The 16769-nt window shown below is 37.7% G+C and overlaps 1 protein-coding gene across 5 annotated transcripts in view; it reads right to left on the bottom strand.

Annotated features, from left to right (window-relative positions):
- The window catches only part of SLC7A11 (solute carrier family 7 member 11), a 376273-nt gene that overhangs the window by 228980 nt on the left and 130524 nt on the right, over positions 1–16769 (bottom strand). Inside the window, exon 1 of one of the 5 annotated variants that reach the window (XM_084972871.1) lies at positions 7155–7428. The exons of 3 other annotated variants lie outside the window; for them this stretch is intronic. The gene's annotated coding sequence lies outside the window, so the exon portion shown is untranslated. Of the gene's footprint in view, positions 1–7154; positions 7429–16769 lie in introns of those variants that run through there. One more of the 5 variants, XM_084972874.1, reaches the window with a different exon arrangement.

Raw genomic sequence — 16769 nt, 5'->3', positions numbered from 1 at the left:
AAACATGAAGCCAGGAATTCTTTCCATTTTATACCTTAGTGCCTACCCTCTCCCTAATGCCATCAACCCATTCCTATACCGCATCTAATCGGTTTCAATACTTTGATGCCTGTGACTAAATGTTGGTGATACTGTCAGTTTGTGGGAATGGGAAATGTACAATTAACCAGAAGTCAGCAGGCCCCGTAAATGGCTAAGTGATGAAAATAGTATGAATACTACTCACTAGAAGCAACTAACTAGTCCTTCCACTTGTCTATTAGTTTTATATATGCCTTCTATAGTGCTACTCTGAAGGTGTGGAAGTAATATAGTTACAGCATTGTATTTTCCATCTAAAAATTATCATTCACAAGAGTCTCTATAGACATGTTTTTAGTTATTAATTATTAAATTCCTTGTGAAAGATCAATTGTGCCAAGATATTTCCTCTTGCAAAATCAAGATTTCAATTTGACCAATAGAAACAATTTTCTGAAGGAATTAAGGGGCATTAAAACAATTATTTCTGATTAACTCCATTATTACAATGAGCACTTTAAAATATTCTGTGTCTGGTTCTATCTATAAAAGATAACCTACAAGGAGATACCTCAGATAACTAAATATAGAACTACCATATGACCCATCAATCCCACTCTTGGGCATATATCTAGACAAAACTTTCTTTAAAAAAGATACATGCACCCATATGTTCATTGCAGCACTATTCACAATAGCCAAGACATGAAAACAACCTCAATCTACATCTACAGATGAATGGATTAAGAAGGTGTGGTATATATACACAATGGAATACTACTCAGCCATAAAAAAGAACAAAATAATGCCATTTGCAGCAACATAGATGCAACTAGACACTCTCATATTAAGTGGAGTCAGAAAGAGGAAGACAAATACCATATGATATAATTCATATCTGGAATCTAATATATGGCACAAATAAACCTTTCCACAGAAAAGAAATTCATGGATATGGAGAACAGAATTGCGGTTGCCAAGAGGGAGGAGGAGGGAGTGGAATGGACTGCCAAACTGGGGTTCATAGATGCAAACAATTGCATTTGGAGTGGATAAGCAATGAGATCCTTTTATATAGCACTGGGAATTGTATCTAGTCACTTGTGATGGAACATGATGGATAATAATGTCAGAAAAAGAATGTATTTATGTATGTGTGACTGGGTCAATTTGCTGCATAGTAGAAAATTGGCAGAACTCTGTAAACCAACTATGATGGAAAAAATAAAAATCATTTAAAAAAAAAAGATAATCTACAAATCCAGACCACACTGAGATACTGCCTCATGCATCTCATGCATGCTACAATGGCTATCATCAAATAGACAATAGATAAGTATTGGTGAGGGTGTGGAAAAAAGAAAGCCCTTGTCCACTGTCTGCAGTAAAGTGGTGCAGCCACTGTGGAAAATAGTATAGATTCCACAAAAACTAAAACTAGAATTATATGATCCAACACCCCTTTCTGGATATATATCAAAAGGAATACAACCACTATCTCGAAGAGCTATCTGCATCTTCATGTTCATGGCAGCATTGTTTATAATAGCTGAGAACAGAAACAACTTAAGGTCCACTGATGGATGAATGGATTAAAAAGTGTGATTGACATAGATGAATAGATAGATGTATAGATAGATATACTGGAATATTCTTCAGCCATAAAAAGAAGGAAATCTTGGGGTTCCTGCCATGGCTCAGTGGGTTAAGAACCCAACTGCAGCAGCTTGTGTCAGTGTAGAGGTAGAAGTTTGATCCCAGGCCTGGCGCAGTAGGTAATAGGATCCAGCACTGCTGCAGCTGTGGCTCAGGTTCAGCCCCTGGCCCAGGCACTCCCATATGCCATGGGTGCAGACATTTTTTTGAAAAAGGGATCTTGTCATTGGAAGCAATATGAACGGACTTTGAGGGCATTATGCTAAGAGAAGTAACTCAAAGACAATATTTTATAATACCATATGATCTCATTTATATGTGGAATCTAAAAAAATTGAACTCATGACCAAGAACAGATTGGTTCTGTTCAGTTGAACCAATCTGTTCAGGAAATATCTTGGCACAATTGATACCAACTGAACTCGTGGCAGAGAACAGATTGGTTCCCAGAGGTGGGGGTGGGAAATGGGTGAAGGTGGTCAAAAGATGCAAACTTCCAGTTACAAGATAAATAAGTTCTGAGCATGTAATGCAGAGCATGATGTCTAGAGTTAACAATACTGTATTTTATATTTGCAAGTTGCTAAGAGGAATAGATCTTAAAAGTCCTCACTGTGAGAAAAAAGAAATGGAGCTCTTGTTGTGGCTCAGGGGGTAAAGAACCTGACATAGTGTCTGTGAGGATGTGGTTTGACCCCTCATCTCACTCAGTGGGTTAAAGATCCGGCATTACTGTGACTATGGTGGTACCTGCTGCTCCGATTCGACTCCTAGCCCAAGAAATTCCATATCCTGTAGATGCAGCTGTAGAAAGAAAAAAAGTAAAAGAAAATTGTAAATATGTGAGGTAATGAAGGTTAACCAAGCAAGTGCTGATCATGCCTCATTGTATACATATACCAAATCCTTATGTCATACACCTGAAATTAATATAATGTTCTATGTCAAATCTCAATAAAACTGGGAAGAATTTTTAAAAGATAATCTAGAGTGTCTTAACCAAAAATTAACTTATATACCCCACAAAATCACACATACACACACATCTGATACTCAGATACCAGAAATTGTTTCAGAACAAAATGAGTATAAGTATAAAAATAAGTACATAAACACAAATACCAAGTAGGAAGCAAAATCTTTCTTGTAATTGTCCTCTTTCCCTACCCATTGAATAAAAATTGCATCAGCTTGAAGTTTTCTCCTCTAATGGTGCTCAGATGTCCTGAACAAAAACAAAGGAAGGGGGCTTTTATTTGCATACTGTCCCCTCACCTTAAGAAAATCCCTCCCCTGCTTCCCTCTCCTTTGCTTGGCTGGTGGAATCCTTTGACTCCCGCTGCTGCAGTTCCTGTTTGCTCTCAGGCTTGTTTGATCACTCCAGGCACAGCAGAACAGCATGGAGCTCTTGCCTTTTTGGCACAGGTTTCATATTCAACAGTAGGTGGTTTCTCACCAGTTTGGCTTTTGCTTTAGGACAATGAGTGACAAGATGTTAGTTTGCACAGCATGACTTATGTAACTTACAAATAAAAAGGATCAGGCCAGAGGTTTGTTCTGCGAGTCAGCAAGATTTTCAAAACAAGAATAAAAGTCTTTTCCCAACATCCCAAGATAAAGATGACTGGGCCAAACCAATAAAGGGCAACTCAGGCAAGAGAATAATTCAATGGGGAGAATATCACTTTTAGGTTAATTCCATTCAAAATAGCCAACCTGGGATCCCTGAAGATAGAATTTTTTTGGGGGAAGAGGGTGGTTGAAACAGAAAATATGATTTATTGAGGTGTTCATTTATTGGAATGATAGCTATATTAATATAATGAATGTAATTCTACAAAAAATAGCTACTCTGGAGTTTCAAGAAATCAAATATTACATAGCATAATTTTTCACTAACCTGATAAAACTCATGTAAGTATTCGTCTCTTGCTTGGAGAGTTTAGCTTCACTAAAGAAACCTTATTAGGAAGTGAAACATCCCTTAAGAAGAGAGCTCTGAAACAGTTGTTCTTTGAATTTTAGAACAGGTGTTTTGGGGTTCTTGGCTCTGATTTATTATCACGGCTCACAAGATGAACTCCCTGAGAAGTTACACAACAATTGCCATAATGCAAGGTCTAGATTTCTCAATAAATCATGACTCTTTGCTTACTAGGAATAGTAGTCACGACACAAACAAGATTTCCAAGATTGTTCAATGTTTAGTGACCATGCTTTGCATGAATTTAAAAACAAACAAAAAGGGAGTATGTGCGTCCTTCCGGAATCCGGAATACAAATCTCAATATAATTTCCTATAATCATGTCTGAATTACATAATTGTAATTCAATTGGGGGATAAAACCCCAATTAGATTTTACCAAGTAATTTAAAGCTGAGTCCCTCTCCCCACCAATCGCATATATATCCATTTCTAAGACGACTTCCCATTGCAATGACAGACCTGTAGGATTCCTTTTACCTCTACCTACAAGAAGTTAAGAATCTTCCTAGAGCTTTGAATGCAAAGCAAAAATAAAATAATTTCTACAATAATTCTACAATTTGATTTTCAAAATGTGACTAAAGGTCATTTACATTGAAATACCAACCAAAATCAGTTTCAGTAAGCTAAAAGCAAATGGCCATCCTATATAGTGAAAGGTTCTATTTTTCTTTAAGTCCAAAAACATATTAGAAGGGTAATTAACAATGAATAAAGTGTAGAGATAGAGTGGTAGAGTGGAACAGTTCTTACACTAGTGACAAAAGTAATGGGTTCATGCCCACTCAGCTATTAACTACTATGACTGCTCCACCATGAGGTCTCTGAAACTCTGGAAAACAACACCCGCTCTAGTCACCCTCTATACCAGGTGGTTGTGAAGTTCAAATCATATCACGTATGTAAAGGTGCTTGATAAATTGTAATATACTCAGAAAAAGTTTACATGTTATTGGGCAAATGTCAGGTGTTATGATTTTTTTTTTTTGTCTTTTCTCTTTTTCTTTTTCTTTTTGCCTTTTCTTGGGCCAGCCTACAGCCTAGGCCAGAGCCACAGCAACGCGGGATCTGAGCCATGTCTGTGACCTACACCACAGCTCACAGCAACACCAGATCCTCAACCCACTGAGCAAGGCCAGGGATCAAACCCACAACCTCATGGTTCCTAGTCAGATTCGTTAACCACTGTGCCATTACAGGAACTCCCAGGTGTTATGATTTTATTAAGGTCAGGTAAAAGTTGAAATTCTTACTCTTCCATTCCCATTTTTATAAAAGAGAATGATAAAAAAAAAAATCAAGTGCATGATGACAAAATCTCCATGAATCAAAATAGCAAAGTAACTACTTATTTCATTAATTCTCACTTCCATACTTTGGCCCAGTCATGTCATATAATCACATACTTATATATAAGAAGGATATTGGAATTCCTGCTGTGGCCGAGTGGGTTAAGAATCTGACTCCAGTGGCTCAGGTCACTGCGGAGGTGTGGGTTTGATCGCTGGCCTGGCACAGCAGGTTAAAGGATCCAGCATTGCCGCAACTGCAGCATAGGTCACAGCTGAGGCTCAAATTCAATCCCCGGGCTGGAACTTCCATATGCTGTGAGTGTGGCCATAAAAAAAATACATATATACATATTATATTTATCAATTTATCACATGATATTTATCAATTTCTAGCCCCAAGTCATAATTTTATAGACAAGAAGACTGAGATAGAAATATGAAATCAAGTGACCAAGGTGGTGCCCCAAAAGACCCAATTGCAAGCATCAGATGTGGGGACTCAACCTCAGTATTCTTTCCTTCTGACTACATCCATGGCAAAGAATGATGAGTGCTCGGCTCCTTGATGTCTAATAGGTATCCATCTGCAAGAGTACAAGTGCTGTAAATATCATTTCTATAAAAGTTAAAAATAACAATCAATTTGATCCACTATATTATTTGTGTTTGAACAGTATCTGTGCTGACTGAACAAACGCATTCAGGCACCGCACATCTGTACTCCACAGCATCACAGGCCTTTCATCACTCTAAGCCCGTTCTTTGAGAAAGACTGGCTTCTCGCTGAACTCGGCATGAAGACAACAGGGCAGGACACCAATTAGTGGAGGCATTTGTATCAACTTGACAAGACCACTGTGCAGGGATATTCACTGGACCCCAAGCAATGGTGGAAGCATGTCCTTTGGCAGTAAATAATTAAACTACAAGTAAAAGCTTTATCCTTCATTGATATAGGTTTGATTTACATTTAAGAAAATCTGCAACCTTGAGGAAATCTGATCAGTTGCCAATCCTACGTGATCTTGACAAAGCCACTAGAAATTGCATGGTGGTCCAGTGTCACACTTCCTATGTGATCTAAATTCAATTTTTTCACCTTCAGCAGGATAGGTATGGAAGCAGAGGTCATGATTGAGTTAGCATAGTTTCAGGTAGAAATTACTCCCTGACAATAAAAAACAAAAACAACAAAAATAATCATTTGCCTCTCTGGTCAGCAAATGCCATTGACTTTTATAGTTCACAAGTTCCCATTTAACTATATCTTTTAAGTATTCTATTTTCTAAGTTTTTACATCACAAACTGTTTTTAGAGGGGGAAAAAAACGTGAGTTAAGTAGCCATGTGCTGGCTGTATTTTGTGTAGCACATGTTTTGCTTTTTAATTCCAATTTCCAGATCTAATTCCCTCTTAGTCTATTTCTGGTCAGACTGATCCACTAGAAAATACTAAGAAAAGATCACAAACCAAATCCTATGATAATATCCTCAGAAATTTTAAACAGCTCTAAGAAGTTTGGCCTCAGCCCCAAACATGAACATGATCGCTCAATTTTAATGAGGTCAAACAAGCTACTGGGCATCTGGCTGGAGATCAAGGCCTTGACCCGAGTGGGCAGGGCCATCTTGTTTTCACAAAGAACCTAAGATGTAGTGACAGGTGATAATGTAACGCACCAAGCTCCTGCCCTGGGCCACTTCATCTTTTCACCCCACCAGGATCCCAGAGGCAACAGGTTTAGCCAGATGTAAATAGCAGCTGAGGATCTGAAGGAGAACGGTACTTTTGCAGGGGAAAAAATTTAAGGGATTTAAATATAAACCTGTAACATTTGTCACATCAAACATCTATATCCCTTTACAATTCTTCCCTCCTAAATATGATCTTTGAAAAAAATTAAGTCATTTTTGAGGAGAATGCCTTGCTTTGAGTACCAGCAATTTATTTAGATCTGAATCATTTACTAATTATGTAAGGAAGCTCATTAAATGGCAAGATCATAAAAAGAAAAATTCTGGATCCTGAAATCTCAGAAAGTTAACAAAAATTGCTTCCATTTTTCCTTCCAATTGTTCATATAAAAATTTCATCTTAATATCATGATCAGTACAGAGCCTACCATGGTATCAGTGGGGGGACCATGTCATCAAATTTGGGAAGAGGAAAAGCACCTATAGACAGTTTTAACACTTACCTTAAAAATAAAACATCGTGGAGTTCCCATCATGGTTCAGCAGTTAATGAACCTGACTGCCATCTGTGAAGACGCAGGTTTGATCCCTGACCTTGTTCAGTGGGTTAAGGATCCGGCGTTGCCATGAGCTGTGGTGTAGGTCGCAGATGCGACTCGGATCCCGAGTTGCTGTGGCCCTGGCATAGGCTGTTAGCTACAGCTCCAATTGGACCTCTAGCCTGGGAACCTCCACATGCTGTGGCTGCGGCCCTAAAAAGACAGGCCAAAAAATAAATAAATAAAATAAAAATAGAACATTGAGATTAACACATACACACAGGAATGCAAAAGCAAAAACACTGAAGTCATTCTCTATTAATATTATGCTACCTCAGAATCTGCAAAACTCCACTGTTTGATACATTTAAAGGATTATGATGAAATGGGAATGGGTTTAAAATTATAGAAGTCAGCTTAAGAATCTGGAACTTGGTTTAGTTGACCTATAAACATCAAGCTACATTACAGAAGTTGTGATGTTCTCTAAAAAACTTTGGGAAAGTCCTTCATCAAAAATGAACAGTAAAAAATATAAGGCAAGAAAAGTGAGAAACTCAATGGCTATTTCCTAATTCCTAGGGAGAGAAAGAGCATATGTATCAGTAACCATCTAGGTCAAGATAACCATACTCTGAGACCAGACAGAGGATCTCTGAGTTCCTCTTGCATTAAAGCCTGACTTACTGTAAGAATGTGTATGGGATAAAAATTATTTCACTAACTCCAATATTAATTTATTATCCACTCAACAACTTAAGTATTGTCACAAATCATGAAAGGCCATTATGAACACATAGGCAAGAGATCTTGCTCTACACTAAAGAATACCGTCCATTAGAATTTTCTGCAATGTTGCAAATCTAACAGAGTTAGATGTCCAATATGGTAGCCATTAGCACAGGTAGTTATGGAGAACATGTGATATAGCTACTGTGATTGAAGAACTGAAGATTTTATATTTTAATTGCTTTAAACTTAAATAGTCACATGTGACTAATAACTACATTAGCCAGGAACACTGTAGAGAGTAAACAAAGTATGTGGACAAGTAATCAACTGTTATCTATGAAAACATGCGTCAGTCTGCACAGGGAAAAACAAAAAATCTTATTCTTCTTTGATCTATTTAGTTCCATCACCACCACTTTTTTGGGTCTCTAAGGTCACCTGTTGGGTTTCTGAAAGTTGGTAAATACAAAGCTAGGGTAGAAAATCTCATTAAATCAGAATATTGCAGGTGGTAGAAAACATTTAAACATGGCCACTTATGTAAGCACCCCATGTTTGTAAAGGGGTCACATATTACATTATGCAGCCCACTCATGTGGAGATAGCAACCAAGTTTACCAAAACTGTGAATAACAACAGATATGTAGCTTAGAGAGAGAAGTATAAACTTGACTTAATGGGAGTTTTCAGACCAATGGGAGAGTTCTTTTAAGAATCAACTGTTCTTAGCTTTGGGCTTATAGTCCAAAAAAAAAAAAAAATAGATGAAAGTTCTATCAAGAAAATACAGATCTTATGCAAAGAGCTTTCTTCAAACTTCAACATTAGGCAATAGAATGGGTTTGCAAAGAACGACTATGCAATCTCTAACTCAGGAAACTGTCATATATGCCATGTGGCTTAACTCACTGGTGTCATTCACTATATACTATTTCTAGAATTATGTGTTTTATTTCAGCTGATTAAGTTTAGCTGAGTTTCTTACATAACGGTCTTGCTGTTTCTTTTCCAGACTTTCAACTCCCACATAGTCTAGTGTGGAAGTATAATTATTTCCTTAAAAGTAAATGCTCCGTTAAGGTTAATATGTTCAGTTAAAGTTAATAAGCTCTTGTATATGTTATTATTAAGGTCACTGTCTAGTTGTAAAAGGTAACAATGTAGTTGGCACTGTATTGAGGTACCAACGATGCAATTCTTAACCTGAGGGCATAAATCTAAAATTTAGCCGAATGAAAGGTAACAAGATAGCTACAATTTGATTATTCAGAACTTTTATTGGTAGCTAAGCTCTAGGGAGAAAATGAGTTTTTAGAAGAATTATGGAAGAGTATGCAATGACATTAATTTCAATTTTTAAAAATTAGGGAACATAAAAGAAATAAGAAAATAAATTGATATATTGGGCAATAATTCTGAGAGAGTAATAAACTTGGAATGTATTCATTAGCAGTCAACAATATGTTTAGGGGATTAATTATTAATGATGTTGCAGAGAGTCAAATCCTGCTATGGGCTGTAATTATTAAATGTGGTTTTGATGAGCAACAATTATGTGAGCACAACATTCCTTTTCAGAGTTTGTTCTGTTTTGTCTTAGGCTTTCATTATTCACGGTTTGCTGCAAATAAGAACTGTAATATGATACTACAAATGCAAAACCTTGGGGTGGTCCCCTGTGCCACCAGATTTCCACCAACACTTACTCTCTACTCTCAGCAATCAGAGAATCTTTAAGAAATGTTTTTACCCTATAACATCACCGCCAACCCAGGGAACAAGCAAAATGGAAGCATCAAAATGAGGTAATGCAGGAGGAAGAGAAAGAGTTTCAGGTGGTTAACAAAAGGATGATGGATTTGAGGGCAGCAGGTGATGAAAGATTAAAAAACCTGAGACAAAGAAAGAGTTAGGAGGGTTGAGACTTCAGGAACCCTGCTTTCCTGTCTCCAGTTCTTAATCTGGCTGAAGGTATGGGCAGCCATGATTGTTAGGACTTGTAACAGATGACAACCTGCAGTCAACAGATCATCAACTACCTCCTACCACCAGTGTGACAAAGACCACAAGAAGGTCTGGGCTGAAAATCAGATCACCCAGCCTCTAGATAGCTGGTAAGGCTGCCATTATCAGATTTGCACTAGGGCTGCTGGACACTTTTTATGGCAGATGCCACTGGGTAGGAACATGGGTTCTGGAGTCAGACTGCCTTGGTTCAAGCTTCACACCACTAACCAGCTGTGTGAACTTAGCAGGTTAATTATGCTCAGTTAGGCCTGGGTTCCCCCAACTGTGAATGAGGACACAATGATACTGACCTGGTAGCCCGCCCAGGAACTACAGAAGAGTGCCTGGCTTATAATAAGCACTCAAAAATATTACTTAGGATTATTTGTAGCTTTCCTACTGTGTTATAATATAGTTTAACTATATTTTCATAACAAACAAAATTATTGATATTTAACAGCTACTTAACAGATAGACATGGTGGTTTTAGTGGCTGGGAATCTCATTAAATAGGTTCCTAATAGTCAGCTGATATTTAGTGAGCATATTAGTGGCCTTATTGCTTTTAAATTAAGCTCTTATTTCAACCATTTAATTTCTGTTTATAACATACTTCCAGCCTTTTTACAAAAAAAGAAAAAACATATAAAACTTCTCTTTATAAAAGAATAATGATATCTATTGACCTGTTTTCTTCCTTGTTTTTATTGACTACTTAAATCCTTAGAAGCATTTGGGCAAAGATACTTTGAGCTGTTCAATCCTGCTAGGTCGTATGCTGTTGTGAAATTATTTTCTGCCCAACCACAAATACAATATACTTGTATAACTTCCTCTTTTACATTTCCAGTTTCTGATTCACAGACAATCACATGCAGATTCTCTTTATTTGGCAACACAACTTCTATCTTTATGTTCTTCTTTCTTTTCCCGGATGTCTTTTCCCATTGTGATGACTTCAATCCCATCATTTCTATACCTGTCTACTTGCAATATCAATATTATCTTAATACTGTGTTTATCTGTACTTTCTTCTACCCCATACATCCTGTCAGTATAAACTTTTTCCCCTAGATTGACTAACCAGCCTGGTTTAACGTACTGTTTATTTGTCCGTCTTCGGTTGAATATTACACATTTATCAGGCACTGAATAAAATGCATGGCTTGTGCCAAAGTAATAAAGGATCATTTTCTACTAGAAAAAGACACATGTACTAATCATACAGCCAAGAGCAAGCTGACCCTGCTTGAGATCTTGCAGCAAAGTGCAGAAACTCACAAAAGCTCTCACAAAAGAGTCAACAATAAACATCTATTAGGTTGTCAGCTGTAAACACCTGCCAAGATGCTGCATCACCGCATGAGGAGCCGTGAAATAATGTCCTCACTGTCTTTTTTTACCTCTTCTTCTTCTTCACTCCCAACCCTTGAAGAGTCAGAAACTTCTATGGGTGAGTCAGAGAAGAAAGGAGAAGAAGATTAGGTAATAAATCTCTCCAACCCCCACTTCAAATCCAGGCTTCCCTCTGAGCTGCTAGACAGGAAGAAGCCTCAACATTAACACCAAACAAAAGTTTTTATTATGACATGCAACTGACAGTAAAATTGCTAAACTCAGACAGTTGTCTATGATCTGAAGTTACCAGAAAACCATATTTCCCAAGAGTTATGAGAAAAGCCATGGAGCCTGCCTAACTTTTCGTACAGGGATGGGAAAGTCTCATTCCACAGACCATGTTTAAAAGGATAGAGGGAGGCCAAGTCAAGACTGCTTTCTGGCTGGAGGATGCAAGTCATAGCAGTTCAATGTGGCAGTTGCTTTTTAAGAGAAAATGGTGGACTTCCCAGTGTGGCTTAGTGATAATGAACCTGACTAGTAACCATGAGGACTCAGGTTTGATCCCTTGCCCTGTTCAATGGGTTAAGGATCAGGTGTCACTGCGAGTTGTGGTGCAGGTCACAAACCAGACTCAGCTTGGATCTGGCATTGCTGTGGCTGTGGTGTAGGGCTGTGGCTGCAACTCAAATTCAACCCTTAAGCTTGAGGACTTCCATATGCCGCACTACAGAGCTTAAAAAAGAAAAAAAAAAGAGAGAGAATGGTGATACCAGGGGCCAAAATTGCTTCCCCAGGAAAGGAGATGCAAAGGAGAGGGGCAGAGCGTAACTCAGCAAATTGTCTTGAAACAGGGAAGCCATCCTGAAAAGGAACCATGTCAGTTGTCACCACTGGGTCAAGGACTGCTAGTCACTCCTTCATGTCTGATCTATACCTAGGGACATAGAAAGTCACCAGACTTCAAATAGCTCCATTTTCCTGAGCTGCTGAGAAGGAATCATCTAACATGCCTCTCCCTTGCCTTCCAGGAAGGTAAAGATTCTCGTGAAGAATTATTATAATTATCCTTTTAAATAATAACTTAGGCATTAATGGAAACATTAGTCTTCTGCATGATAATATTGCCATCACTTAAAGACACAACTTATGACAGCAAAACCGCCCAGAGAAGAGGCTCTAAATCAATGCAAAATAACAAAAGGATAGAAAACATATCCCTGGAGACATACCAAGAACTGCACATTGTTTTGCATTTATTAAAATGCAGATGTAAGCATGAGGCATAAAATTACAATATTAAACCAAGAACTTAAATTATAGAGTATCATATAAGATTATAACTTTGCTTTCCTTTAGGGAAACAATGGGGGCAGGAAATGTCATTTCTGAGACTATTCACTAGTGATTTGAAGGTGTCTAGCACAATATTTGGCCTTATTTTTTTTTTCTTTTTATGGCCATGGCACATGGAAGTTCCTAGGCTAGGGGTTGAACTGGGGCTGCAGCCGTGGCCTATGCCACAGCCATGAGCCATGACAACACCAGATCCAAGCAGCATCTGCAACCTACACCACAGCTTATGGCAATGCCAGAACCTTAACCCACTGAGTGAGGCCAGGGATTGACCCTACATCCCATGGATATTAGTCAGGTTCTTAACCCACTGAGCCACAACAGGAAATCCATGGCATTTATTTTTTAATTAATAAAAAAGGACAAAAGGATCTCCTATCATTCAAGAAAAAGAATTAGACCCTGCATGTTTTGAAATAATATCCAAAATCCAAAATTACATTTTAACTCCTCAAAATAGCCCAGGTGGGCACCTTATTCCACAGAGGTTAAGACCTCAATGTCTGTTTTACTCCAATGAAACAGGTAATCTACTTTTAAAAATTATCTAATGTGTGCATAAGATATATGAGCATTTGCTTCGTTTATTTTAAATAGACACTTCCTAACTGACTGTATCTTATTTCTTAGGCCTTAAAGAACCACACCCTAGAGGCAGTACACTATAGGGAACTATTTTGGGGGGCGAAGAGCCTTAATGTGAATTAGAACTCTTGCTCCATCACATTTCAGACATGCCCCAGCTTGTGTAGCTTTCAAAAACTTTAATAATAGCAATTCCATTTAATTTGTAAGTTCCTAAGAAGATACGACAAGACGGTGAACATGAAATTGTATGAAGATTTATAAAGTAATATAAAATAGTGATGTATTTTATTTTTTCAACAGTATTTCAGTGAAGAATATCTAACCTAGTAAAGGACAAAGAAGACAAACAGAAAAGTAAAAGAGAGAGAGAAGGTACAAGGTTATGGACAAGGACAACATCTCTCTCCTTACCTTTCTTACTCTAAAAGTAAATACAGAACGCTACAAAGAATAAGTAGCAGTAATTTAAAGAAAGAAAGGGTCCCTTTAAGATGAAATCACAAAGGCCTCGGGCAAATCCTCAACCCACCTGTTTTCACAAGCCAGGGATAACCCGTTAGTTTCTCTATGTGATTTACCATGGTGGCTCTTCCAAGGCCTCTTATCCTTCACCTTGATATGACCTCTCCTCCAAGGGCGTGGCCACTCCTCCAAGGGCGTGGCTGAGAGTTTTTGTTCAAATAATTCAATGTCTGGATGTATTCCCCAGATTCCTGATGTTTAATTCCAACAAAGATATATTTTACTTCCTCCATTCCAATTCTGCATCAAGATAAAACTCTGTTTCCTAGAGTTCCATCTTTAGAGTTTTGCCTTAACTGTAAATTTTCATCTGCAATTTGATCATTCTTATCTCTCTAGCAGTAGTTTGCATTTTTTGGAAGTCCCACCACAAAAACAAAATAGTTTCTGAAAATTCTTTTCTTAATGGTATTTTCCAGATTTTTAACAACAGTAGGGGTACACTGCAGCATATATTACAAAGTGTAAATTCCACACACAAGTAACCATGGCTAAAATTAGCATGCCTTCACAGAAACTTTAAAAAAAATATATTTTGAGATTTTGTTTATTTTTGCTGTTTTTAATATAGTAAAATTCACATTGGATATTCATTTGGTATCTAACTTCTTTCATTTAACATCATGTCCTAAATTATTTGCATCATAAAGTTTAATGTCATTTAGAGTTTATTATTGAGATAATCTCAATTTAATAATAATGAAATTTAGGTCGCTTTGTACTTGGTTTGGATCACTCATAATTTGTTTTTTTAATCTTCAGGAACAGTTTTGTTAAGCATCAGGAACAGTTTTGAATTGTAGCAAATGTATTTATAGTACCACTTGAGATATCCATCAATTTTTATCTTTAACCTATTAAAATAAAGTTGTTAACTTCATTTTTTTTTCTCTTCTAGTGTCACTACACTACAGTTGGAAAATGTGATTAAAAAATATTTCTTCATTTTTAGAATGCTCTGAGAGTGTCTTTGGGTGTGATTCCATATACTAGAATGCATTTCTTATAACAAACACACAAAAGCTAAGTATTTTAAGCTTTGACCACAGGGAAAGCAGCTTGGATTATTTTTCATAAACTTAGAAGGACATTTACAAGTCTCTATTTCTACTTTATCATTGATCTACAGAATAAAAGGTATAACCATACACGACAAGTGATTTGGGGGAACACCAGAGCCCAGACGGCAGGTCACTCTTTCTCCCTCAAGCAGCAATTTCCCAAGAAACCCTTTGTCAGGCAGTGATCAACTATCCTGATTTGTCCTAGCCTGAGGGGCTTCTCAGGATGGAAAACTTTCAGTGCTAAAACCAGAGTCATCCCAAGCTACCAGGCATGAGTGGTCACCCCATAGTGAAACTTAACCAATATCAGATGTTTCATATCTTGAAACCAACTAATAAACCAGTTCCTATTGTAGAGATTCATGCTTGTAATCCTCTTGCTACAACATGAGAAGTATTCAGCCTCATCAACTGAATGATCATGATAATCTTGAATGATGTACACTGGATTTAATCATCCTGGCTGTAATCACCTTTAGGTGTTTTTAAACACTTGAGACAGGAGAATTATGATACAACTGACCATAACCCGGTGTCCTGCCCCCAACCACCTCCCTGTCTCTGGCTCCTCCCCAGACCCCCTTCTCACGCACTGTAATCCAGTCGCTCTGGCTTCTTGCTGTGCCCTGAACACTTCCACCAGCAGTTACTTTGCCTCTGTCCTCTTTTGCCAAATATCCAACTATCCACATGCTCTGCTCCCTCATTCAAATCTGGGCACAAATCTTACCTCCTCACAGAGGCCTTCTATGACAACCTTTGATAAAATAGCCTTCTGTCACTCTCTACCCCTTGATCATTTTATTCCTCTTCATCATAGTTACAATCACCCAAGACATGTTCATGTATTTGTTGAGCATCTATTTTTCCCCTCTACTAGACAGTAAACTACCAAGGCACTTAAGAGCTATTTGTGAAATGAAGAGATGAACCAAATTGGATAAAGTTACCACCACACACTCTGCAGTAAGAATGCCCAGATTCAGAACTCAGCTCAGCCTTGAATAGTTAAGCGATCTTGAGCAAGTTAGATAATTGAACTTCTCTGGGCCTCGGTTTCCCATAGGTAAAATGGGATTAACAACAGCTCCTTCCTCTTATGGGTGTTGTGAGGGAGGAATAAAGTAATACAGGTGATGCATTAAGAGCAATGCCAGGTGGGTGATAAGTATTCAGCGAATATGACTGTGTATTTCTATTATTCCTCTCAGTAGTGAATATGTTTCCAAATATTGCATATAAAGCTATCCAGCTGGGACTCTCTGAATATGAATATGTGAAAAATCAAGATCACCAAAAAATAGATGCTATATATTACTATTATAATTTTTCAGACTTTATTCTAAAGTTTTCTGAATGACATCCTCTCTCGAAGGGCGCTTTTTTTATGCAGAAGTTTCTATTCCAGTCTGGACTCTGATTTCAAACCAACTGCTAGTCCAACTCTTCTGAGCTGAGTAATAAATGACTGTCTAAGCACGTCCTGTGGGTTTTCCGGGATGGGCTGGTCTTGGGCTTTACTAAGTGTATTTGTCTTGTGAATAGCATTTGTATTTGGAGTTGTTCCTTTAATTTCTAAAGCATTTAGAAAACCAGTTTCCCCAAATAGGATAATTTTTTGGGCCATAAAACACACTAAATTTGGTTTAGTTGGGAGCATCAGTGGAAGGCTTTGTCATGTATTCCACCAGCAGGGTCTTCTTACAGCATGTCAAATAAATTTTTCTGAAATTTTGCAAAGTTGAACAGATGGTTCAGCTCTCTGATATTGGCCATAACGGCCTTACCAAAGCTTTTGATTTTGTTTGTAAAAATTTAACAGTTAAACAATGGATCATAAAGTAGGGTGGGGAGGTCACTGAGAAGCACTTCTTAAAATTATTCAACGACATCATCCTATGTGTCTGTAAGTAGTCAAAAAGATAGGTTCTTTTTCACAATCTTCCAATTGGGTTCAGGATGTTTAGGAAGA

This window comes from Sus scrofa, chromosome 8 (assembly GCF_054392235.1).
Source record: "Sus scrofa isolate SSC_HxYL_T2T_F1_AM1 chromosome 8, Sscrofa_HxYL_maternal_Yorkshire_Landrace_v2.0, whole genome shotgun sequence".
Lineage (NCBI taxonomy): Eukaryota > Metazoa > Chordata > Mammalia > Artiodactyla > Suidae > Sus > Sus scrofa.
This window is presented reverse-complemented; position numbering and strand designations above follow the sequence as displayed.